At 45.2% G+C, this 24225-nt stretch overlaps 1 protein-coding gene across 3 annotated transcripts in view; it reads left to right on the forward strand.

Moving 5' to 3' along the window:
* Nucleotides 1-24225, forward strand: part of LOC138282727 (uncharacterized) — a 390534-nt gene that overhangs the window by 314538 nt on the left and 51771 nt on the right. For 2 of the 3 annotated variants that reach the window (XR_011200989.1, XR_011200992.1), the window contains one exon: nt 882-1080. The exons of the other annotated variant lie outside the window; for it this stretch is intronic. The gene's annotated coding sequence lies outside the window, so the exon portion shown is untranslated. Of the gene's footprint in view, nt 1-881; nt 1081-24225 lie in introns of those variants that run through there. 3 annotated transcript variants of the gene reach the window in all.

The raw sequence follows: 24225 nt of genomic DNA on the forward strand, positions 1-24225 counted from the left end.
TGTTCCTATGTTGGCCAAGTAATAAATACTTGGACATCAAGAGATTGTCTATGAAATTAGTTTCTTTGTTATGTTTGATCTCATGCCTTAGGGTATCAGATGTGAAGCTTTGGGAGGTAAGTAACATGGTTTATGGCCCCTTTGGGGTAACTTGAAATTGAAAAAACAACAAAGTCTATATCTGAAACTATTTTCTATTCAAGATATGATTCATGCAAAGATTTGTGTGGGGAACATTTCATAAAAGAGAATGAATCAATAACTCTGAATGTCAGAACTCATGGAGTAAATCAATTTTTGATATCTTTTGTGAAACCATACAAAGCGGTTACCACAGTCACAAATGCAAGACTGATTAAACGAACAATGTAGGAAGTAGGTATTGATGTGAATACATTTACAGCACATTCCATGAGGGGGGCTGTGGCCAGCAAAGCATTGTGGGGTGGTGGTAGATCAGAAGAGATTCTGAAAGCAGTGGATTAGTCAAATGCTTCTACTTTTGTCAATCATTGTTGTAAAACTATTGAACATATGTCTAGAGTGGTGTTGGAGAGCTACCAACATGCATAATGAAAGCCTCTAGTCTTGTAATGAAATGGCAATTCTCATAATGTAATGAAAGGAGAATCTAGATATCATTAAAGACAAGGAGGCTAGCATTATCCCTCCCTCCACGCCCTATAATATTTAGGTTTGTTTTAAAAAAAAAAGGAAAATAAGATGATTTACAGAAATATAACATCTAATATGTATATGATTGAATGTTTTGTATTGGTGTTTTGTTAGAAGATTTTTGAAAAAATGGAAATGGAAAATGCATTATTATGTTTTTTATAATGATTACATTGTAATGATTTTTTATCTGTATGTTTTTTCAGAAACTAATCAATAAGCAGATCGTGGTGGGTGGATAATTGTTTGGACTGAACTTTTCTATTGCCGTGTCCTTTTGGATTCTCAATTAAAAGAGGATGTGGCTGCAGTTCAGAGACTATTTATAGGGTTTAGTGTTCCATTCTGGAATGTTGCTTTATGATGTAATGTTTTCTTTGAAATGTGCTGCTTGAAGGGGCATTAAAGGATTAACATGCATAACACTAGCCTCCGTGTCTTTAATAAAATCTAGATTCTCTTTTCATTACATGATGAGACTCGCCATTCTCTGGCATCCGTGTAAAAGATCATTTGGAAGGGGCACGTGACACCAAGGTTCAGGGAGTCAAACTCTCAAGTTTTCCACTATTAAACAAAGAGGAGGGAGCAGGTGTGGCAAAATCAATTACTTCCAGCACTCCTTTGGATCCGGACCCCATAGACATCTTATTGAAGGGTGATGATGTAATGATGTCCGCGTTGACAGATCTTTATAATCTATCACTGAAGACCGGCAGGTATCACCCAAATGGAAACATGCTGTTATTCCTCACTTCAAAAACCCTCATTAGATCCTGAAGCAGTGGAGAATTACAGACACATATCTTTACTTCCTGGGCTGAGTAAGATCTTGGAGACGATTACTTACAGGAATATATCAGTGTTTCTGGAATATAATAACATTCTCCACCCAACAAAGACATGTTTCTGGGCTGACCACAGGAGAGAAACCACCCTTTTGAGGGCAACAGAAAACCTAAAATTGGCCCTTGATCAAAGTGGATCTGCAGCACTCATACGTCTTGATCTGAGTGCCCCTTTTGACACAGTATGCCATACTAACCTACTACAATGCCTGGAAGGAATAGGGATCACTGGGAGTTCATTTAGATGGCTTGCTTCCTTTCTGATTGAAAAATACTTCCAAGTCAGTGAAGGGTCATGTTACTCCACCATTAAGCAGCTGAGATGCAGAGTCCCACAGGGCTCATCACTGAGCCCCACACTCTTCAATATCTATGCCCGCCCGTTATCAACACGCAGCTGGTAGTCATGCTATCCCATGATATCTTTGCCACATCAACAAAATTCAACAGCTGTCCGAAGAAGGTGGCTGAATGGATGGCAGGCAGTTACCTAAAATTAAATGGAGAGAAAACTGAGATGATGGTGGTAGGTAATAACCCATCCTTCTGGCAAAAATCAGCTGGCCCACCCAGTTCGGGGAACGTCCATCACCCAAAGAAGAGGTAAATAGCCTGGGCTTCAACTTAGATGAACAGCTCTGGATAGCCTTGGAGGCCAACAAGATTATTAGCACCTGCTTCGGTGTTTTCGAGAGTATTGAAAAAATCTCTGAAGTGGTTCCTGGTGGATTCCAGAAGAATTGTAATCCAGGGGCTAATTCTATCTCGCTTGGATTATGGCAACTCACTATATTTAGGCTGCCCTTATGTGGTGAAAGGAAACTTCAAGTCATCCAGAACGCTGTAGCGTGCATTCTTTTAGGTATCCCAAAATCACATTCAGTGAGGGAAGCTCTTAGAACTCTGAACTGGCTGCCCGATAAGCAGCAGAGTCCAGTGTAAGGCACTTTGCATGGTTCCTCGTGTGAAATATAAATTGGGCCCCAAAATTCTTCACCAATTGATCAAACCCTATCTACTGAATAGGGCCCTTAGATCTGGCACACAGGATCTTTTAGTTATACCTAGAATAAAAAGATCCAGGTGTGGTGGTCGTTAATTTTCATATCTTGCTCCTAGGCTCTGAAACTCTCACACTCCAGTTGAGAGGCAAAAATAATTGACTGCACTTTAGGTAACAGCTAAAAACCTACCTCTTTCCATAATGTGCTGTTCCTGTTTTCTCACTGTTTTCGGTTAGCACTGGGAAGCCCGGGTTCAGGTAGCCATGCGCTTTATAATTAAAATAAAATTTAAAAAAAGCAATGATTGAATCTGTGTGTTGTGTGTGTGGGTGTGTGTGTGTGTGTGTGTGTGTGGTGTGTATGTGTGTGTGTGTGTGTGTGTGTGTTGCTCATCAATTGTTAAAAGGGTTAAGTTGTGACACTGGATACAAATGATGCAATTGACTGATGGCTCATAACAAACAAAAAGTGGAAAAACCCTTGCTTTAATGCACGTGGTATCAAAGCATTTAATCAATCAATCAATCAATCAGTAATTTGTTAAATGCACTACTCACCCAGCAGGGTCTCAAGGAGCAGGGGGGTTGCTACTGCTCGAAGAGCCAGGTCTTGAGGTGCTTCCTGAAGGCCAGGAGGTCCTGGGTCAGACGTAGGTTGACGGGGAGGGAGTTCCAGGTTTTGGCGGCAAGGTGTCAGAAGGATCTACCGCCAGATGTGGTGCGGTGAATGCGGGGGACGGTTGCAAGGGCGAGATTGGTGGAGCGGAGCTGGCATGTAGTTGAGTGGAAGTTGAGACGCTCGTTAATCTAGGCCGGTCCAGTTTCATGGAGAGCTCTGTGAGCATGGATCAGGAGCTTGAAGACAATCCTTTTGTTGACAGGGAGCCAGTGGAGATCTCTGATGTGGGCTGAGATGTGTTCATGGCGAGGGAGGTTGAGGATGAGTCGTGCTGATGCGTTCTGGATGCGCTGGAGTTTCTTCTGGAGCTTGGCCGTTATTTCCGCATAGAGGGCGTTGCTGCCGTCCAGTCTACTGATGACGAGGGCGTGTGTGACCGTTCTTCTGGTTTCCACGGGGATCCATCTGAAGGTCTTGTGGAGCATGCGAAGGGTGTTGTAGCATGAGGATTAGATGGCGTTGACTTGCTGGGTCATGGAGAGAGAAGAGTCCAGTATGAAGCCGAGGTTGCGTGCGTGGGTGGTGGGCTTTAGAGCCGACCCCCAGGTGGCAGGCCACCAGGAGTCGTCCCATGCTAATCTGTTGAGGCCGAAGATGATGATCTCAGTTTTCTCTGAGTTTAGCTTGAGGCAGCTTGCTTTCATCCAGTTGGCAATAGCATGGAGTCCGGTGTGGAGGTTGTTCTTAGCAGTTGCGGGGTCCTTTGAGAGAGAGAGGATGAGCTGAGTGACGCCTGCGTAGGAGAAGCATTGATGGTGTATTGGTAGCAGCCCGACTGACATCTACATTTAGGTTTTCCAAACAATTTCTCCACATTGCTTATGAGCTCTAAATTGAGGTTTTCTGTATAGTCATGAGTATTTCGTCTTCAACTCTGTGTCATTTTTGTTTAAACCAGGCATTGTGTGTGCCATTTTGAAGAGTATGGAACTCTCTTAACCCTTATCCTTTGGCTCCATGGTAATCTTTGACCAATGCCAAGTCCTTTGCTTGCACTTTATTACCAAAGGAGCTTGGGCAGTGCAGGGCACATTCAGAGAGTTATTGCCTTTTCTGCTGAAAATCCCCTAGAAGAAATTCCAGTTTTGCTGGATCTAGTTGCTGCAGATGGGGTTTTCGACCGCTACGGACCTTTGACAAAGACCATCCTTTGTTGACTCCAGTTGCTAGCTTTCTGTATCTCGTGGACCAACAGCAGTTTGAGTTGAACTTGTTATTGAACTAGCAGAAATACCTTTGCCTTGTAAACTGAATATTTGTAATATAATGTCAACAATCTCATTTGTCACAACCGGATCCAATATAATTTTTACCAAGGTTTATGAATTGCAAAGCTGGACTGCATTTTCCGCAATTCTCAAGCTATCAACTTTTGCGTGAGTGACTATGTTGGTCAAGGTTTGACCTCTGCAGTGCTTTGCTATGTTGGTATTGTGTATGTAAGCTGTAGCCAGTCCTTTGACCACCATGGCAGACGTTCTTGTTTCTCCTATACACTCAAAATTGCATGCAGAACATTGACACCCGTAAAGTATGCAAACTATTTTGATCAGGGTACCAGCATGGATGTAAATTTTCATGAATGTCAGAAGAAGTGGGAGTGAAGTTGTAAGGGGCCCCTAAACAGCCTCCTACTTGTTGCTGAAGTACTAAGGTAAGGACAAGGAGTTTCTACTACAGAAAGTAGTTTACTTTTTAAACTTAATGTTCCTTTATGACCTTGAAAACTAGGGGCAGGAAGGTAGTTTCAGGGGCACCAAAGGACAAGCCAGAGATATCAGCAGCTATCTTGGTCGGCCCCCAATCGATGACCATGTGCACTAATTCAAATCATAATTAATTAAAACCGAATGTCTTTTGCTTCAAAGGTTTTCCTTAAACTTGTCCACGAAGTAGTAAAATATTTACTATGTACCTGTCAGCCAACAGCCTGCCATAAATATATTAAAAATGCAATATAAGCAAAGGCAAGATCTGAAAGCAATCTGTCTCTTTTTAATTAGTCAACCAGGCAAATTAATATTAAAAGGTCGCTCATCATGCGGCTTTTTTAATATCGGGCTCTGATTAACAATATACATTTTAATAACCCTATGAGGATTCCTTGGAATTGCAAATTAGGCCTCCAAATGAGATGCCTAAGCGTTGTAACATTTACTTATTTAGTTATGCAGATCAGTCCTTTTGTAATTTGTAGATAGAAAAAAGCAGGACCGAGTAACACAGCCTTAAAGTAGAACACACATCATGTTGAAGCGCTTTAAGAAAGTCTAAATCGAGCAAGAGCACAGAAGAATTTATTTTACCACACAGGACCCAAGCAGGAAAAAACACAAGGAGGTAATGTAACAAATAACGTCATAATAAAGAACACTGTAATTAGAAATGATCTACAAGGCTATCTCCATTTGCAGATTAAAACATTTACACTTCACATATATAATCATCAGACATTACCAAACCCACTATTCCCAGCTGCTTGAGTAATGCACGTTTTACTGCATGTTTCACCGGGTGAGGCCGGGAGAGATTACTAGTTGTCTCTATTACATAGGGGAATTGAATTGTATTTACATAGCGCTTACTACCCTGAGGTGTCGTTGAATGGCTTTTCAGCGAGTAGCACACTACTGAGGAACCCAACATGGGTTAGTAGTGGATTATTATATAGAAATATAAATTGTTAATTTGATCAGTGGACATCTGAATCCGTTAGTTGGATTGAATGGGATAAAGGAAGGACTGAGGAGGGAAGAGGTAAGAAATATTAATTGGGAGATAATAGTAGTAAAATAAGGTTTGTGAGCATTTATAGATACAATTGCAATGATCATATTTACAAAGTGTGATAGGTAAAATAAAATAAAACATTTATCCATAAGCATATAATCAAATTGCATATATGAAAACTATGCAGTGACCTACATACATGCATACATGTTAAGCATAATATAATAATATGTCTGTATATATATATATATATATGTGTGTGTGTGTGTATATACATATATGTATATATATATTTTTATTTATAAATATATTTATATATATATATGTGTGTGTGTATATATGTATTTATATATTTTTTTATTTATATATATATATATATATATATATATATATATATATATATATATATATATATATATATATATATATATATATATATTCAAAACACAAAGGCTCCTTCTGGAGTTGACCCAACAGGGGGGGGAGCGTTCATACCAGCAGAGCAAGCTAGCTAAATTATAAATCCACAGACAGTCAAATAAAACGCTGAAGTTGTTCCTGCTCTGCAATCTTGCGCGAGCATTTTTATTTGACTGTCTGTGGATTTATATGAATATATATATATGTGTATTTTAAAAACAGAAGTAGCAGATATATATATATATGTGTGTGTACAAAGAAATTTACATATTAGAATGCATACCTATACTCAAATTATGCATGTTTACGGACCAGGCATATGCTGCACATTTGTGTTATGAGTATGGTAGTCATTTAGGGAAGAGACAACTCCTGAGTAGTCTTCGGAAGATAAGATAGCTTATTTGTGTATTTTATGTTTGGAAGTAATAAATGTCATTGTTTAGCTGCCTGAACAGAGAAAGTAGCACCACCCATGTTGTTTTTCTTGTATGCTGGGGTTTCAGGCAAGGTGCAAATCTGGAGCAGAAGTTCATTTGTTGTATGTATTTGGTGATTTTATTCCTGATGAAAAGCAATCGATAATTAATATAGGGCCCTCAAGGCAGGGGAGATGTGGGCAAGTGGCTTTACATGCAGAACTAGTCTGGCGTCAGAGTTCTGAATTCGTTGTAGTCTTTTCATAGTTGATAAAGATGATCCTTGGCAGAGGCCATTAGCTTAATCAAGTTTAGACAGTGAAAGAGAGATAGTAGCTTGGACCTTGTGTGGAAATCCTAAGTGGGGGAAGTTGTGTTGCAATTGTTTTCATAGTAATGAAGCTTGATCTTGCTACTTTTTCTATTTGGGCATTCATGAATTGCTTAGAGTCCATGGTTTTACAGGCGATCAACTTCTGATCACCCAGTAACATCAGGAACCTCTACCAGTGATACGCCTAGTCAGCTATACAGAGTGTGGAATTACAAGCCTCTTTGACTTGTGATGAAGACCTGAATGCGCTTGTGGTTTCTGATGCCCTGTGTGCTGCTTCTTGCAGGTCTATTGCAGTTACAGCACCTAGGGGATTCGGTATCTCTTTTCCAAGGTTCTGATGTTAAGGGTACTGTTCGTACTGTTTGGTGGAAGGGTGCTCGGCCGCTCTTGTCCATGGTCTCCTTGATGAACAGATCTTAGGCTCCTGAAGGTTTTACCCACTGTTCCTTGCAGTCCAAACAATCCTATAGAAGTGAGTAGTCAAGGCTTAGCTCAAAGAAGGTGGCGTAGGATTAAGCCCAGGCATAACATTGTTATCATAGTTGCAATAAAGATGTGAAAGCTCTGCCGGGAATGTTTTTGCTGTAAAAGCATGTGTGGGAACGGCATGCATAGTTCTAGCATGCGACCCCTCACCTGTCCTGAGGCCCGGAAGTACCCCACCTCTAAAACTAAAACTTCCCCAACCTCCCACCCCTAAAACAAAACTAACCCGGAAACCTCCCACCCACCCTTAGCCCTAAACCCTTCCCCAACCTCACCCACCAACCCTAAAAATAACCGAGCCCCCCTGAAAACAAAAAGAACCCTTATCCCCCACCCGACCCCAAAAACAAAATTACCTCCACCCCACCCCACCCCAAAAAAAACAAACTACTCAGATCCCCCACCCCAAAATACTAACTACCCCGACCCCCACCCCAAAACCAAACTGCCCCTACCCCAAAAAGCCAAACTACCCCGACCCCCACCTTCAAAAAGAAAAAACTACCCAGATCCCCCACCCCAAAAACCAAACTACCCTGACCCCCCTCCGCCAAAAAACATTATCTATCCTGAACCCCACCCCCCAAAAAAAATGACCCCAACCCCCCAACCCCCTCCACCAAAAAGATGAACTACCCTGACAACACCCCACAAATGAAACTAACCCGCTCCCCCAACCCCAAAATCGTAACTACCCTGATCCCCTACCCCCAAAAACCAAACTACCCCGACACCCCACCCCCAAAAAACAAACTATTCTGACCCCTCCACACCAAAAAAAAACTACCTCGATCCCCACCCCCAAAAACCAAACTACCGCCACCTCCCACCCCCAAAAACCAAACTATCCCGACACCCCATCCCCAAAAAGAAAAAACTACCCTGAACCCTACCCCAAAAAACCAAGCTGCTTCAACCCCCACCCCAAAAACAATCTACCCTGACCCCCACCCCAAAAAACCATACTACCCCAATCCCCCCATGCCACCACTAAAAACATTAACTACCCTGACCCCCCAAAAATGAAAATAACCTGCTCACCTCACCACCAAAAACACTTCAAAAATAAAAAACTACCCTGACCCCATCCCCAAAAACCAAGCTACCTCGACCCCCGACCCCCAAAACCCAATCTACCCTGACCCCCACCCCCAAAAACCAAACTACCCCGATCCCCCCACCCCACCATTAAAAACATTAACTACCCTGACCCCCGCCCCCAAAAATGAAACTACCCTGCTCCCCTCACCACCAAAAATCTAACTACCCTGACCCCCCCAACACCTACCCCCAAAAACAGAACTACCCTGACACCCCATCCCAAAAACCAAACTATCCTGACCCTTTCACCCCCAAAAAAACAAACTACCCCCTCCTCCCACTGGATCATTTCCGGAGGCTAAACAGAGACTATTGTGGTTGTATTAGAAATGTACTCCTGGTGGGCAAATACAAAATAGTAACTTATATTGAGACAAGAACTGTCATTTCCTTTCTAGAAGAGTTTTTCCTGAGTGAAGGGCTCAGGAGAAGCAAGCTGACAGACAATGGAGTTCAACTAATATCTAAATAGATGGAACAATTTGAAAGGCATGGATATAAATCGATGAAAACCGTTCCAGAAGCTGAAGAAATGACGGGTGATAAAAGAGGGACTACAATTGGAGAGTTGCAATGGAAAGAATTGGAGAGAAGAGATACAAATTAGAATGGACGTTTACAGATTGTCAATTCGTTCCTGTAGGGGGGTTACTAATTGAACTATTTAGGGAAATAAAACCAAAAACATTTGTGAGTGGAGTGTAGGCCAATGAAGGCCAAGTAATTCAAAACACTACTAAAGAAGGGGACTGGAGAAAGAAAGAGTTGAAGTTGATTGAGAAAAGAAAGCTCTGATAATGGCAAAGCAGTGGTAGTAACGAAAAAATAGGAGATTCTGGTACGATTAAAATGTTGGTATGAAATTAAAAGTGGTCCAAATACTCTCAACCAATGGAAGTAGTAAACTTATTTACAAATACTATAAAAACTGAAGATTTGCATGTGTGGAATTTAGGAAGGGTAGTCAAATTCAGTGTGAAGAAAAGATAACACAGGAGAAAAGACAACACTATGAATGTAGTAACGAGAGAGAGAGAAAGAGAGAGAGAGAGACAAGGAGCAGATCATAACCACGCAATATGAAGGCTGTATTAGAGCATGGGTAGTTCAAAAATGCAGCTTGCTACTAGGATATGCCCACGCGAAGAGAAATAAATCTGTTTTAATCAACAGTAGTTGTGATGGCTGTTTGAGTTGTATTTTTAAGGCTAACTTGTAAAGAGTTAAGAGAATTCTCCTTTTTGCTTGCAAACATATGTGTGCATTAACTCATTAAGCCGGAGGAGTGGTCTTTTTGTGTAAGTTGAATGTAGGGTTCAGCATGTTCCAATGAACCTGGAAATAGCTGTGAAAGGCGATGCATTAGTCTGAGGGAAGGACAGAGAGTTATGAAACCGCTTAGTGGGTTAGGTACTTAATCTGAGAATAAACTTGAGTTCAAACAGCTATTTGTGGCCTACTTTGTCACATATGCGTACAGTAAAATGCACAAAATAAAAAATAAAAATGAAAATGCAGCATAATAAACCTGAGCCACTGATTCTTACCACAATATACTTTTTGCTATCACTAGGTTATCGGAAAAAACAAAACAGACTTCAAGACACAAGGAATAACATAAAACCAGTGCAGTTATTGTAATAATCTAATAGTTGGAAAAAAGATGAAAAAAAACTGTGGGACTTATTTACATGGCCCTGTATGGCGTAGGAGACAATGGGCCTGATTATGACCCTGGCGGACAGCGGAGGCCGTCCGCCAAGGTACCGCCGTTGAATGACCGCACCGCGGTCAAAAGACCGCGGCGGCCATTTAAACATTTCCTCTGGGCCGGCGGGCGCTCTCCAAAAGAGCGCCCGCCGGCCCAGAGGAAATGCCCCTGCAACGAGGACGCCGGCTCAGAATTGAGCCGGCGGAGTTGCAGGGGTGCGATGGGTGCAGTTGCACCCGTCGCGTATTTCAGTGTCTGCTTAGCAGACACTGAAATACTTTGCGGGGCCCTCTTACGGGGGCCCCTGCCATGCCCATGCCATGCACGGCAGGGGCCCCCAGGGGCCCCGCGGCACCCCCTACCGCCATCCTGTTCCTGGCGGGCGAACCGCCAGGAACAGGATGGCGGTAGGGGGTGTCAGAATCCCCCATGGCGGCGCAGCAAGCTGCGCCGCCATGGGGGATTCTAAGGGCAGCGGTAAACCGGCGGGAGACCGCCGGTTTGCCTCTTCTGACCGCGGCCGAACCGCCGCGGTCAGAATGCCCTGCGGGGCACCGCCGGCCTGTCGGCGGTGCTCCCGCCGACCCTGGCCCCGGCGGTCTTAGACCGCCGGGGTCAGAATGACCCCCAATGTTGAGGCAGTGGTGTGACGATCTTTGAGAGTGGGGCCATGGAGATATTAAAGAGGGTCGGGCTCAGGGAGGAGCCTTGGGGAACTCCACAGCTGGTTTCTGTTGGTTCTGAAATGAATGATGGAAGTCTGACACCCAGATGTCTGACAAAAATATCTGGGTATCAGAAGTATCAGTGCTCCCTGGCTGGGTTGCAGTTAAAGGGTGCTGCAGTAGCATATGGCACATAAAATTGCCTTTGCGACACAGGTACACCTGTTATAATTAATAATAAGTTACTCAGAAAGTGTGCTTTGTAAGCCCACAAGGCAGGGTGCCTAATATACAAAAATGCCATACTATATTATTATTAACAAAAGTGATTTCACTGTGGCTGAAGGCCTAAAAGTTATTGCACTGTGTAGGTCCAGCTAAATTTCCTATAGGGCAGTCCTTTGTGAGATTAAAAGGTTTAATTTAATATTTCCTAATGGAAAAATGCTTTCAAAATCCTTCAAATGCATTTCTTACTTAAATCTTCAAAATCTATTTCAATGGTGAAATCAAAATTTTGATAATGTGCATGAAAAAAGTAACTTTGTAAAAAGGGACTTTAGATTGCTTGCCTTAGAAACAGTTCTGAAACTCATCACATCTCCGGAGTTGGAATAAACAGCCCCACCTGAAAATGAAGACCCTGCTGGAAGAAGACTCCTGACTCCTAAATTCTTCTAGAAGAAAGTGGCTCACACAAGGCTTCAAGGACTCCTTACTACTGCAAAGGGACATGGTACTGTTTGTTTACTTCAATGACACAAAATCAGATGGGCTCCTGACTCGAAAAGCCTTATAAGTTTGGGAATTCCCACTAAACATGAACATTTGTGAGCATCCTGAAACTGATTTCTGAACGTCGATTCCATCAAGATGGCGTTGAGATGCGTCACACATTTGGCATAAATTGGGAATGTCAGCACTCAATTTGCTCATTAGAACATTGTAGTAAAGCTGCTGATCACCAGGCAGCCTGCTGCTGGTGCTGAAAGTGCGTGTTTCAGTATACATGTGAGAATCTTTTAATGACATAGAAAAGGAAGATATTTTAGAACTCAAAACGTGTCATAATTTTTCTTTCTACAGCACTAACCATAATTTCTATGACAAAATGAACCCCCTCATTTTGTTACTTTCTAGATTAAGAGCCTCATTATGAATTTGGTGGGCGTCGAGGGCTGCCTGCCAAACTCTTTGGGTCAGAAGACCACCACTCCGGTCTTCTGACTGCTAGCCCTATTATGAGTTTCCCGTTAAGCCAGCGGGTGGAAACAGCCTTTACGCCTGCTGGCCCAGCGGGAAACTCACCACAACATTGACGCTGGCTCGTAATTGAGCAAGCGGCAATGTTGCGGTGCGCCAAATGAATCAGCACCCGTCGCGCTATTCACTGCCTTTAAATCAGGCAGTGAAAAGTGCAATGGGGGTGTCCATAGGGGCCCCTGCAATGCCCCTCCCAAGTGCATGGGCAGTAGAGGGGACCCCCAGCAGCCATTGCAGACATGGGAGTCGTAATCCTGTTTGCAGCACTGCCCTGGCAGATTAAGACCGCCGATACCGCCAGACCATCGGCCAGCCTAAAAGTGATGGTGCCGGTGGTCCAACTGTGGGGCTTTTGCCGCAATCGTAATGTGGAGGTCAGACCACCACTTTGGTGGTGGTGTGACCGCCACCACGAGTGTGGCATTCTTAAGACCGGCAAACTAGTAATGAAGGCCTAAATGTATTACGTTTTACCAATGTGATTCAATCAAGATGCCTTCAGGTGTGCCACACTGTTGTCATACATAAGACTATTAGAGCTCTAGTTGTTCTTTAGAATACTCTGGGAGGCTGCAGTAGAACACAAGGGAATCAACTGACAGGCTGCCCCTGTTGGAAGTTCAAGTTTTATTGAGAATGCCAGACTTCATTCTCATATGGCTGAGAATGATAGTGTGAATTTACAGAAAATAGGCTATCATTTTAGTTTCTGGAGCACCTTCCATAACCTCTAAGAGAAAATTATAAGAAAACGGTTTTCTCTCAAACATGAGTCATGAAATCACAGCAGGGTAAAATCACCTTAAAACACACCACAATCCTCAAATTAGTATGGTACCATCAACAAATGATTTATATTGTAACTAAAATGTGTTATCACCCTTCATATGTTCTCCTTTTAGTGACCCTCAAAACCTGATATTCACTACAATGCATTTCAGTTAGGGTGCTGTCATGTATATTGGTCCCGAGATAGCTGCCAGCACTTCCTGATTAAAGCGCTTACAGCCAATCAGAATTCACCATGAGATCTGTGCTTATGCTCCGCCCAGATATACAAATTTCTTTATCCTCGAAAACTATTGAATGGATTTACATCAAATAACATAACATGAGCTTTCTGGACCAAGAACTATCTTTCAGCTCCATTTGGTGTAATTCCATACAGCGGTTCAGGTTGTTGTTGTGTTCAAAATCCCTGTGGAAATTAACATGGGAAATGCACTTTTTTTTACCACCTCCCCCCTTTTTCTCGGCCCCGGTTGATGGATTACCCCAACACTTTCCATGCACAACAAGACCCAACAAGAGACTTTTTAATGGAAAATTTCATGAAGATTCATCAAACGGTTCCAAAGATATAGCCACGTCAAAAAACGATTTTCCTATGGAAACTAGGTCCTAACTATACCTACTGGCAATATATATAATACACTGTGTAGTTATAATTAGGTTGGAGACCATATTTCATTTTGCTAATGACTTTGGTCCCATTTGACAAATCTACACAAAACTTTCCAAAAGAAATTCATCCACCTCAGCTCCAGACTGTAAAGTTTCACACAAAATTTTGAACTTCACTTAGATAGAGTGCTTTTTGTGATTCAGTGTTAATCAGTTAAGCCGTTTTTGAGAAATTTGCATTTAAAGTGATGCTCAGGTTGGGCTTCAAGGAGTTAGATATATCTGGATGGTTGATCAAGTAGGTCTCCTGCAGTACCGAGAGCCCCCTGACTGGCTGAGACAGCCTTTTTTCCCTTTGGCCATTTCAGTACCAAAAACGAGGTAAAGGACTCAAGGAGTAGGTCTCCTTGTCCTGAAATTGTTTAAAAAGCATAAGGGAGCAGAGTAGGGACACTCTTATGCCTTAGGCACTTGTGGTGGGGATTCATCCCCGACACCCAGTGCAGCCCTCCCATGAGGTACCACAGTACTCCCCTGGGAGCTGCCATTGAAGCTTCACACGCATAGTACCATTGTATTGTATTTACTTCTCCAATGAAGGTTGCATGGTAAAATGGTACTATGGGGGTGAACCTTTAGGGGCCAACACTGCACCACCCAAAAAAATCTTTAAAAACAATATAAAACTAAGGGCCTGATTTATGAAAAGTTTGTGCCATCTTTGCGTCATTTTTTTATGCAAAAGCAGCACAAATTTGCAAAATATAATTGTATTTTGTAAGTTTGCGTCACTTTTGCGTAAAAATATGACACAGAGGCAGCGCAAACTTTTCATAAATCAGGCCCTAAATGAGGTGTCACAACCCTATTCCCCACAGCTACAGCTCGTTCATGAACTATCTTACAATAAAATGGCATATGCATGTAAAAAAACAATGACAAAGAGTGTTCTTGAATATCATCAAGTCATGCTGAACTATCCGATATATTTATCTTCTTGTGTGCAAGGTGTATTCTAAACAAAAAATCTTACTAGGGTTTATAGAGATAAGGGTATTTATTTGGCTCACTTTATTGCATCATTGGTTGTTTTAAAACATAAAGCAAATGCCCAAAAACGTTAAGGACAACTATTTTGTAGCAAAACCAAGTGCTGGGTAATATTTGGCAGTTGGTAATCAACTGTTGATGACCATGTGCTGTGCACGCATTAGACAAGCACAAGGAAACAGTACCTCAGCCCAGAGACATGTGTCGGTAACTGACTGCATGCAGACAGCAACGGGCAGCAGCATGTGGAGAGCAATGGGTGATGTGTAACACCCCACACAAACGATTTAAGCCAGCAATCCCTTCCATCTGCTTAGCCTCCGTTGGAACACCCTACCTGATTTTTCAGCTGCTCGCAACAAAGCTTTCTCCTGGCAACGTCTCTCCTGTCTTCAGCAGTCTCGTCCAAGCAATGTGATTTTCCCTGTGCTTCAGCTTCTTGGACAACGTGTCTCCCTTGTAACTGGACCTCTGGGCGCTTCAGTTCCTCATTCCCCGACATGTGAAAAGTGAAAAAGAATAAGTGAACCGCAAGTATACAGTAGCCTTGCTTCTTGTGCTTTCTGCTTTCTTCTCATTAAAGAACATAATTAACGTTACTGTGACTGTTAGGCAAATAATTTGATCCTGGAGAAAACAGAAATCCTTGGCTACTATGCAGAAACAGAAAAATAGCCGAGCCTGTGTTGAGATGGGGCCACTCACCTGAAAAACAGGAGGCGATGGTATGCCCCCGGACCTCCTGGAACACCTCTCGGCACTTCTTGGTGGACACAGAAACCCAGGCAGGTGTCCCAAAAGGAAAGGGGGAGTGGAAGAGAAAGAGACAAACCACTGCCACGTCTTGCCGGTCCAGCCAGGCACCCTTTATCTTCGGGGGACAGGTCGCTGTTGACAGAGTGATAGTAGAGTAAGTGCACTCAACTTCCTTGAAACTGAATCTCTCTTTCTGATATGGACACGGGAGCGTAGAAGAACACCGGGATGCTCCAGCACTTTTCTTTGATAATAATAACTTTTGGCACAATTACTAACACTGCATTACCAAAAACCCAAACTGGGTACCATAACAATAAGTACTGCAACACTAGGGCTGGCTTCATAGATATTCACTGTTGCACACTACAATTAGAACTGTGGTTGCACTTGAAAGACAAACAAGGGCATTAATTATATCACGTATAACTTTCCTGCATGCATAGGGTTAAACTAAAAGGAACAAAAACAATCAGAGAAATACAAATGTCCACTCTGGGTTTAAACAGTTAGGGTGGCACAGTTTGATTTGGTTTCACTGAGTGTGTGAAAAACCCTTCAAAAGCAAATTCCTCAAACCTGAAACACAGGCATGAATGGCACAATTTAAATCCAAGAGTTATGCTATTAGAGAAAGAAAAGTCACGTAAATGCTCTTTTAAAATTGCACTGTCACTTTTTGTTGTACTTGAGCTCAAGCAGATTTCCTGAAGCACATTTAGGCAAGTAACTACAATAATAATATAGAATGTTCAGAAATGCATTTGTGTCTTCAATATAAGCCAAAATACGAGGTCTGAAATACACCAGCTGTTCTAGGAAAGCGCAGCGCTCAAAGAACAGACTCCCTGTAGAATACTAGTCACTTAGCTGCAGTCTTTTCCGGAGTGCTGGAGGAATGCCTGGTGTCAGCTGGTACAAGAACGAAGAAAATAATTGCCTCAAAAGTCCTGAATACGAGGATGACAGCAGGGGCTGGACTGCTAAATCAGATGCTGAGATCAGGAAGCAAAACAAAGCCAAGCAGGGAGGCATGCTTCACTCTGCTATTTATAGCCAATCAGGAAAGCAGTTGAGTTTCCACATGTGGATGAGTCACCACACCCAATTAGAAGCACATGTCTACACCACACCCAATTAAAAGCACATGTCTACACTTGCTCACATTAGCAAACAAGCATTGGTAAAACAAGCATTGATAAAACCAATTGTGTAACACAGCACATTATGTTTACTTAGAAACATGAAGGTTTAACCAAGAACAGAGATCTGATTTAACCCTAATCCCTGGGGATGCTGACAGATAACGCAGAAGGCACCTTGGGGATTCCTGACAGCCTGTGTGATAAAAACACATTGTTTTTATTGTTCATTTTGGAAAGACACAGTTTTTATTGTTCATTTATTGCAAAGTGTGCACCATTATCTTTACTTTTGTTTAACAAAAAAGACATTGAAAAGAAAGGCACTATCCTTATCACTGCAAACTGTTGGACTGAAATTAACCTTTGAGTTCTATGGAAATTCCTTGTTGGCCACCTAGAATATTGTTGGTATGCTGTGTTGAAATTTTTTACATATGTAAACATTTTAATAGGTCTAAATGTGGACTTTTTCTACAGACCTGTTCTCCTGATTAAGTCCTGATATCACGGGGACCAGATACCAGTGACAGTGAATACTGCCCACCAGACCCAACTGGCAAGAGGACACACTGAGAAGGGAAACATCCTTTTTCACAACGTTTTTTTAACGAATGTCGTGGTTAACGAAAGCGCAACAATGCTTTTTTTAACCACGACTCCGTTATTTTGTGCCTTAAACACCTATGTATCGAACAACGAACATGCGTGGTTAAGGTACAAAGAAGGGAGTTGGCGAAGGAGGACGACGCAGGTGACAAGGGGTCAACTAAGGTAAGTGGGGGGTTTTAGGTTTTGGGGAGGGGTTGGGGGTGTGGGGTCAGGGGGTTTTAGGTTTTGAGGTGGGGTTGGGGGGGTGGGGCGTTTTTGGTTTTGGGGAGGGGGTGGGGGTTAGGGGGTTTTGGGTTGGGGCGTTTTTGGTTTTGGGGAGGGGTGGGGGGTCAGGGGGTTTTAGGTTTTGGGGTGGGGTTGGGGTGTTTTTGGTTTTGGGGAGGGGAGGGGGTGGGGGTCAGGGGGTTTTAGGTTTTGGGGTGGGGTTGGGGGGTGGGGCGTTTTTGGTTTTGGGGAGGGAGTGGGGGGTCTGGGGGTTTAGGTTTTGGGGCGGGGTTGGGGGGGTGGGGTGTTTTTGCTTTTGGGGAGGGGGTGGAGGGTTAGGGGGTTTTAGGTGTTGGGGTGGGGTTGGGGGTGGGGCGTTTTTGGTTTTGGGGAGGAGGTGGGGGTCAGGGGGTTTTAGGTTTTGGGGTGGGGTTGGGGGGGTGGGGTGTTTTTGCTTTTGGGGAGGGGGTGGAGGGTTAGGGGGTTTTAGGTGTTGGGGTGGGGTTGGGGGTGGGGCGTTTTTGGTTTTGGGGAGGAGGTGGGGGTCTGGGGGTTTAGGTTTTGGGGCGGGGTTGGGGGGGTGGGGTGTTTTTGCTTTTGGGGAGGGGGTGGAGGGTTAGGGGGTTTTAGGTGTTGGGGTGGGGTTGGGGGTGGGGCGTTTTTGGTTTTGGGGAGGGGGTGGGGGGTCAGGGGGTTTTAGGTTTTGGGGTGGGGTTGGGGAGGTGGGGCGTTTTTGGTTTTGGGGAGGGGGTGGGGGGTCAGGGGGTTTTAGGTTTTGGGGTGGGGTTGGGGGGTGGGGGGTTTTAGGTTTTGGGGAGCTGGTGGGGGGTCAGGGGGTTTTATGTTTTGGGGCGGGGTTGGGGCATTTTTGCTTTTGGGGAGGGGGTGGGGGGTTAGGGGGTTTTAGGTTTTGGGGTGGGGTTGGGGGATGGGGCATTTTTGGTTTTGGGGAGGGGGTGGGGGGTCTGGGGGTCTAGGTTTTGGGGCGGGGTTGTGGGGGTGGGGCGTTTTTGCTTTTGGGGAGGGGGTGGAGGGTTAGGGGGTTTTAGGTGTTGGGGTGGGGTTGGGGGTGGGGCGTTTTTGGTTTTGGGGAGGAGGTGGGGGTCAGGGGGTTTTAGGTTTTGGGGTGAAGTTGGGGGGGTGGGGCGTTTTTGGTTTTGGGGAGGGGGTGGGGGGTCAGGGGGTTTTAGGTTTTGGGGTGGGGTTGGGGAGGTGGGGCGTTTTTGGTTTTGGGGAGGGGGTGGGGGGTCAGGGGGTTTTAGGTTTTGGGGTGGGGTTGGGGGGTGGGGGGTTTTAGGTTTTGGGGAGCGGGTGGGGGGTCAGGGGGTTTTATGTTTTGGGGCGGGGTTGGGGCATTTTTGCTTTTGGGGAGGGGGTGGGGGTTAGGGGGTTTTAGGTTTTGGGGTGGGGTTGGGGGAGTGGGGCGTTTTTGGTTTTGGGGAGGGGGTGGGGGGTCAGGGGGTTTTAGGTTTTGGGGCGGGGTGGGGGGGTGGGGCGTTTTTGGTTTTGGGGAGGGGGTGGGGGGTCAGGGGGTTTTAGGTTTTGGGGCGGGGTTGTGGGGGTGGAGCGTTTTTGGTTTTGGGGAGGGGGTGTGGGGTCAGGGGGTTTTAGATTTTGGGGTGGGGTTGGGGGGGGTGGGGCGTTTTTGGTTTTGGGGAGGGGGTTTTAGGTTTTGGGGTGGGGTTGAGGGGTGGGCGTTTTTGGTTTTGAGGAGGGGGTGGGAGTCAGGGGGTTTTAGGTTTTGGGGTGGGGTTGGGGGGGTGGGTCGTTTTTGGTTTTGGGGAGGAGGTGGGGGGGCAGGGGGTTTAAGGTTTTGGGGTGGGGGTAGGGGGTCGGGGGTTTTAGGTTTTGGGGCGGGGTTGGGGGGTGGGGCGTTTTTGCTTTTGGGGAGGGGGTGGAGGGTTAGGGGGTTTTAGGTGTTGGGGTGGGGTTGGGGGTGGGGCGTTTTTGGTTTTGGGGAGGAGGTGGGGGTCAGGGGGTTTTAGGTTTTGGGGTGGAGTTGGGGGGGTGGGGCGTTTTTGGTTTTGGGGAGGGGGTGGGGTGTCAGGGGGTTTTAGGTTTTGGGGTGGGGTTGGGGAGGTGGGGCGTTTTTGGTTTTGGGGAGGGGGTGGGGGTCAGGGGGTTTTAGGTTTTGGGGTGGGGTTGGGGGGTGGGAGTTTTAGGTTTTGGGGAGCGGGTGGGGGGTCAGGGGGTTTTATGTTTTGGGGCGGGGTTGGGGCATTTTTGCTTTTGGGGAGGGGGTGGGGGTTAGGGGGTTTTAGGTTTTGGGGTGGGGTTGGGGGGGTGGGGCGTTTTTGGTTTTGGGGAGGGGGTGGGGGGTCAGGGGGTTTTAGGTTTTGGGGCGGGGTGGGGGGGTGGGGCGTTTTTGGTTTTGGGGAGGGGGTGGGGGTCAGGGGGTTTTAGGTTTTGGGGCGGGGTTGTGGGGGTGGAGCGTTTTTGGTTTTGGGAAGGGGGTGTGGGGTCAGGGGGTTTTAGATTTTGGGATGGGGTTGGGGGGGTGGGGCGTTTTTGGTTTTGGGGAGGGGGTTTTAGGTTTTGGGGCGGGGTTGGGGGGTGGGCGTTTTTGGTTTTGGGGAGGGGGTGGGAGTCAGGGGGTTTTAGGTTTTGGGGTGGGGTTGGGGGGGTGGGTCGTTTTTGGTTTTGGGGAGGAGGTGGGGGGCAGGGGGTTTAAGGTTTTGGGGTGGGGGTAGGGGGTCGGGGGTTTTAGGTTTTGGGGTGGGGTTGGGGGTGGGGCATTTTTGGTTTTGGGGAGGGGCTGGGGGGTGAGGGGGTTTTAGGTTTTGGGGTGGGGTTGGGGGGGTGGGGCGTTTTTGGTTTTGGGGAGGGGGGTGGGGGTCAGGGGGTTTTAGGTTTTGGGGTGGGGTTGGGGGTGGGGCGTTTTTGGTTTTGGGGAAGGGGTGGGGGGTCAGGGGTTTTTAGGTTTTGGGGTGGGGTTGGGGGGGTGGGGCGTTTTTGGTTTTGGGGGGGTGGGGGGTCAGGGGGTTTTAGGTTTTGGGGTGGGGTTGGGGGGTGGGGCATTTTTGGTTTTGGGTAGGGGGTTGGGGGGTCAGGGGGTTTTAGGTTTCTGTGTGGGGTTGGGGGGGTGGGGTGAGGGATGTAGGGTGAATGGTGCCTATTAGTAATGCTTTTATCAGGAATGCCTTTACAACAAAATATTGTTGTTAAGGCATTCGTGGTAAAATCCTTAGTAGTAAGAACGAGGTCGGTGTTCCGACCTCGTTGTTAAGGCACTAGTTGTTTTGAAAGTCGGTGTTCCGTCGTACAACCCACTGAGAACAGACAGGTTTATTTTCTCTCTTTTCTCCCTCCAAACCCCCTTCCCTTTGGAACGTCACTTGGTACGTTGCAACCACAGTCAGATCCTAAAAGTTTCTGGGTCCATTCAGAGCCCCATTGGAACAGCTTGAAGATTCAGGTGAGTGGTTTGTGACATGCGGGTTTGGCATCCACAGTGAGGACGGGTGTCTTTGGAAAATTGGTCACCAGGGGCCAACCTCCCATTGTGCCTGGCCAAAATCTCTACACATCTGAGATTTAGTCCCACCCAGTGGGGGTGGATACACTGTCTTTCATAAGCAAGGTCTTCCAGCGAACCCCCAGCTGTGCAAAGTTACATAGAGTAGGCTACCCACGTGAAAGTAGCCAGGAAATTGACTGCCCACAGCAGGGTTGCAAATAGAATAATGGTCAATGCAAGGGGGAAGTAACCTTGACTTCCACTGTAATCGTATGACTTAAGTAATTCTATGCATACAATGTGACATCAATAGAAATTTATTACATTGTGTATTTCTTTAGACATGTTATTCCAGACATAAGGTGTATATTTCTTTAAACATGTTATTCTAGACATAAAGTTCGCATTCGTCTGAATAGGTGCTCCTAGCCAAAGCAGTGAAGGTGAAAAAAAGTGCAAAGAAGTGAAGCTGATATATACAAAGTATGTGCAAAGGGTGGTTTTCGAATATTATGGACTTCTAGTGGCTCCTTCAGTCCAGGAAGCCCTGAAGACGCATAAAAGTCCTTTATATTTCTATATTCCACACTCAAAAATATGTTGAAGTTTCGACCCAGTTGCAGAAACAAATCAAAATTGGGCCATCATCAGGACAGGGAAATTCAAGTTGGTAGCACCTCAAATCCAGTGTGCGTCACTTTTGAGAGGAAATCCTATAAATAGAGACGCATTAAAAAAAAGGTTTCCCCTTATGCAAACAAAGGAAAAGATGGAGCAGGCAGCAGGCACCAACATCCAGGGTAACAACTCCAACAATCCCAGCACCAGCAATTGTATCTCTAAGACCCCTAGGGGAAGAGGAAGATGAATTTCAGTGAAGTGGAGAACCAAATACAGAAATGACAAAGCATGAACATCAGCTCTTTGTCACCTCTAAATTGCAATTAGGGAAGAAAGAGGCCATGGAAGTCCATAGTGGATACAATCAACTGTGTAGGGTACATCAAGAGGACTGTGACAGACTGCAAGAAGCGCCAGCACATCTCCAAGTGTAGGACCAAGGAGAAATTGGCTAGCAAGATGAAGGCAGACATGCATACCAGAGGAGGAGGACCTAAAGCACAAGATGAGCTGACATTCTTGGAGGAGCAGGTGCCATCAGTCATCCCAGCTGAGTTGGTGGCAGGAGTGGAAGGACACTATAGCACATCATTTGAGGACCAAGAAGACACACAGGGAAAGACAGTGTAAGTGACAGCAAACTACAGTTGTTCAAAATAAGTCAGGACCTGCAGCGCAGCATGCCACCTTTTGGCACTTCACAGCACTGAGTGTAAGGGAAAAGGATGAAAACAGCCACATATCCATTCACACATCAAAGAAATGTAACTTAAGAAATAAACAGACTTGTTGCATAGTCCAGTCCACGGCCGTAATGTGTGTTCAGTCCATGTGTGATGTCCTGAACCAGTCCAGCTTCAAAGTTGGCGCTATGTAAATTTTGTACAATGTACAACAGTGTGCAAGACCAAAAGTCACACAATACCATGCAAAAGATCTTTAATGGAACACCACAAAAGGCATGACAGAGGAAGCCTGACAACCCTGAGTTTGATAATGTATGCCCCCTTTCACCATGAGGCCAGTGTGTTTCTTGTTGGGCCTTGCAGCCAAATTTGGACTGAAAAAAAATGGAATGGAATTTGAGTGGCAGAGTATCAATTCTTCAGCTGAGAGGAGAGTCAGGTATTGGCCATGAGAAGTCCCAACACTTAGGACCATGTGCAGAGCCATGACCAGAGGAGCACAACAAGTACAACAATATAGGCCAATGGCACCACAGCAAGTTACCATGCTGTGCTGCCCTGAGCAACAGGGAAAGGCCAGAAAATCTATGTATGTCTCTAAAATGGTCCATTCCTGTTCCTTTCCCCTGCGCTTATAGCCTTATGGCTGTCTGGGGGCAATGAAGGCACAAATGAATCATGTTGCAAGGGTGGCTGTGTCAATGCTAGGTAGCCAATTGTGTGTCAGTACACATGGATTCTTAACACTGTGTGACCGGATTTCAACTCAACATCGCTGGGTGCAGAAAATCCACGCAAATCCTGCTGGGACCCCAGGTGCCCATCTGGACTGACGCATGTTCTCGCTTGCGAGTGAGAAATTGACGCATCGCTGGCCTTTTCTGATGCACACTCGCCTGTGCTGCTTTTATTTTGACGCTACCCAGGTACTTTTGTATGCTAACAATGTTCTCAATGTTTTCTAAAGGATTTAAGACTCTTTTGCTTTTTGAATTCATAACTTGGCTTGTGAATGCTGGATTTCATTTTGGTCTTGTTTTGCTTAGAGAAATATTACCTTTTTTTCTAAACCTGTTGTGTAATTTTGTAGTATTTTCACTTACAGTGTGTATTGGTACAAATACCTTACATGTTGCTTCTGAAGTTAAGCCTACCTGCTCGTGCCAGGCTACCAAGGGGGTGAGTGGGCGTTATCTGAGGGTGAGTCTCCTCTACCCTGACTAGAGTGAGGGTCCTTAACCTGACTGCAACCAAAGACCCCATTTCTAACATTGGTGATCAGCGACTGGGATTGGATTTGTATTTGTACTTGACATACAGTGATTAAGTGTATACTACTGTTTTCAGTGCAGACCATTACGTGGCCACATACTGCTTGTCTTTGTGATTTTTGCCTTTTCTCTTTTTGGACTCTTTTTGTTCTACTTCCATATTTTGCTGATCCCCTGATTGACTTTTGAACTTCACTAGGAACTCTTTTTTTTGCCTTTAGAACTTTGCACTTTAACTCTTCATCATGTCTCAATCTGGAGATGCATCAGCTGGAGCTGCTTTTGATTTAAGGAAACTGGAGAGCTATACTGTTGCCCAGTTGAGCCAGTTCTGCAAAACCTTGCTTGTCCCATTAAGGGCTATACCAGGAAGGAGGAGCTGCAGAAGGCACTGAGGGCCTGGGTAACAGCCAAGGAAACTGAGAGGCACACAGAGGAGGAGGAGGATGAGGGTGAGTAGGTGCAATCCATACACAATGGTATAGTGAGTGGGCCTGTTATGTCCAGGGAGAGAGTCTCCAGGGCAGGTAGCAGTGTGTCATCCAAGGGTCTGACTCAAGAAGAGTTACAGGACAGACAGGCAGAGAGGGCTCACCAGCTGGAGTTGGAAAAGTTTAGGATGCAAAGGGAAATGGAAGAAAAGGGGATCCCCATAGAGGAAAAGAAGATACTGCTGGCTCATGAG

The sequence above is a fragment of the Pleurodeles waltl genome, chromosome 2_2 (genome assembly GCF_031143425.1).
Source record: "Pleurodeles waltl isolate 20211129_DDA chromosome 2_2, aPleWal1.hap1.20221129, whole genome shotgun sequence".
In the NCBI taxonomy this organism is placed as follows: domain Eukaryota; kingdom Metazoa; phylum Chordata; class Amphibia; order Caudata; family Salamandridae; genus Pleurodeles; species Pleurodeles waltl.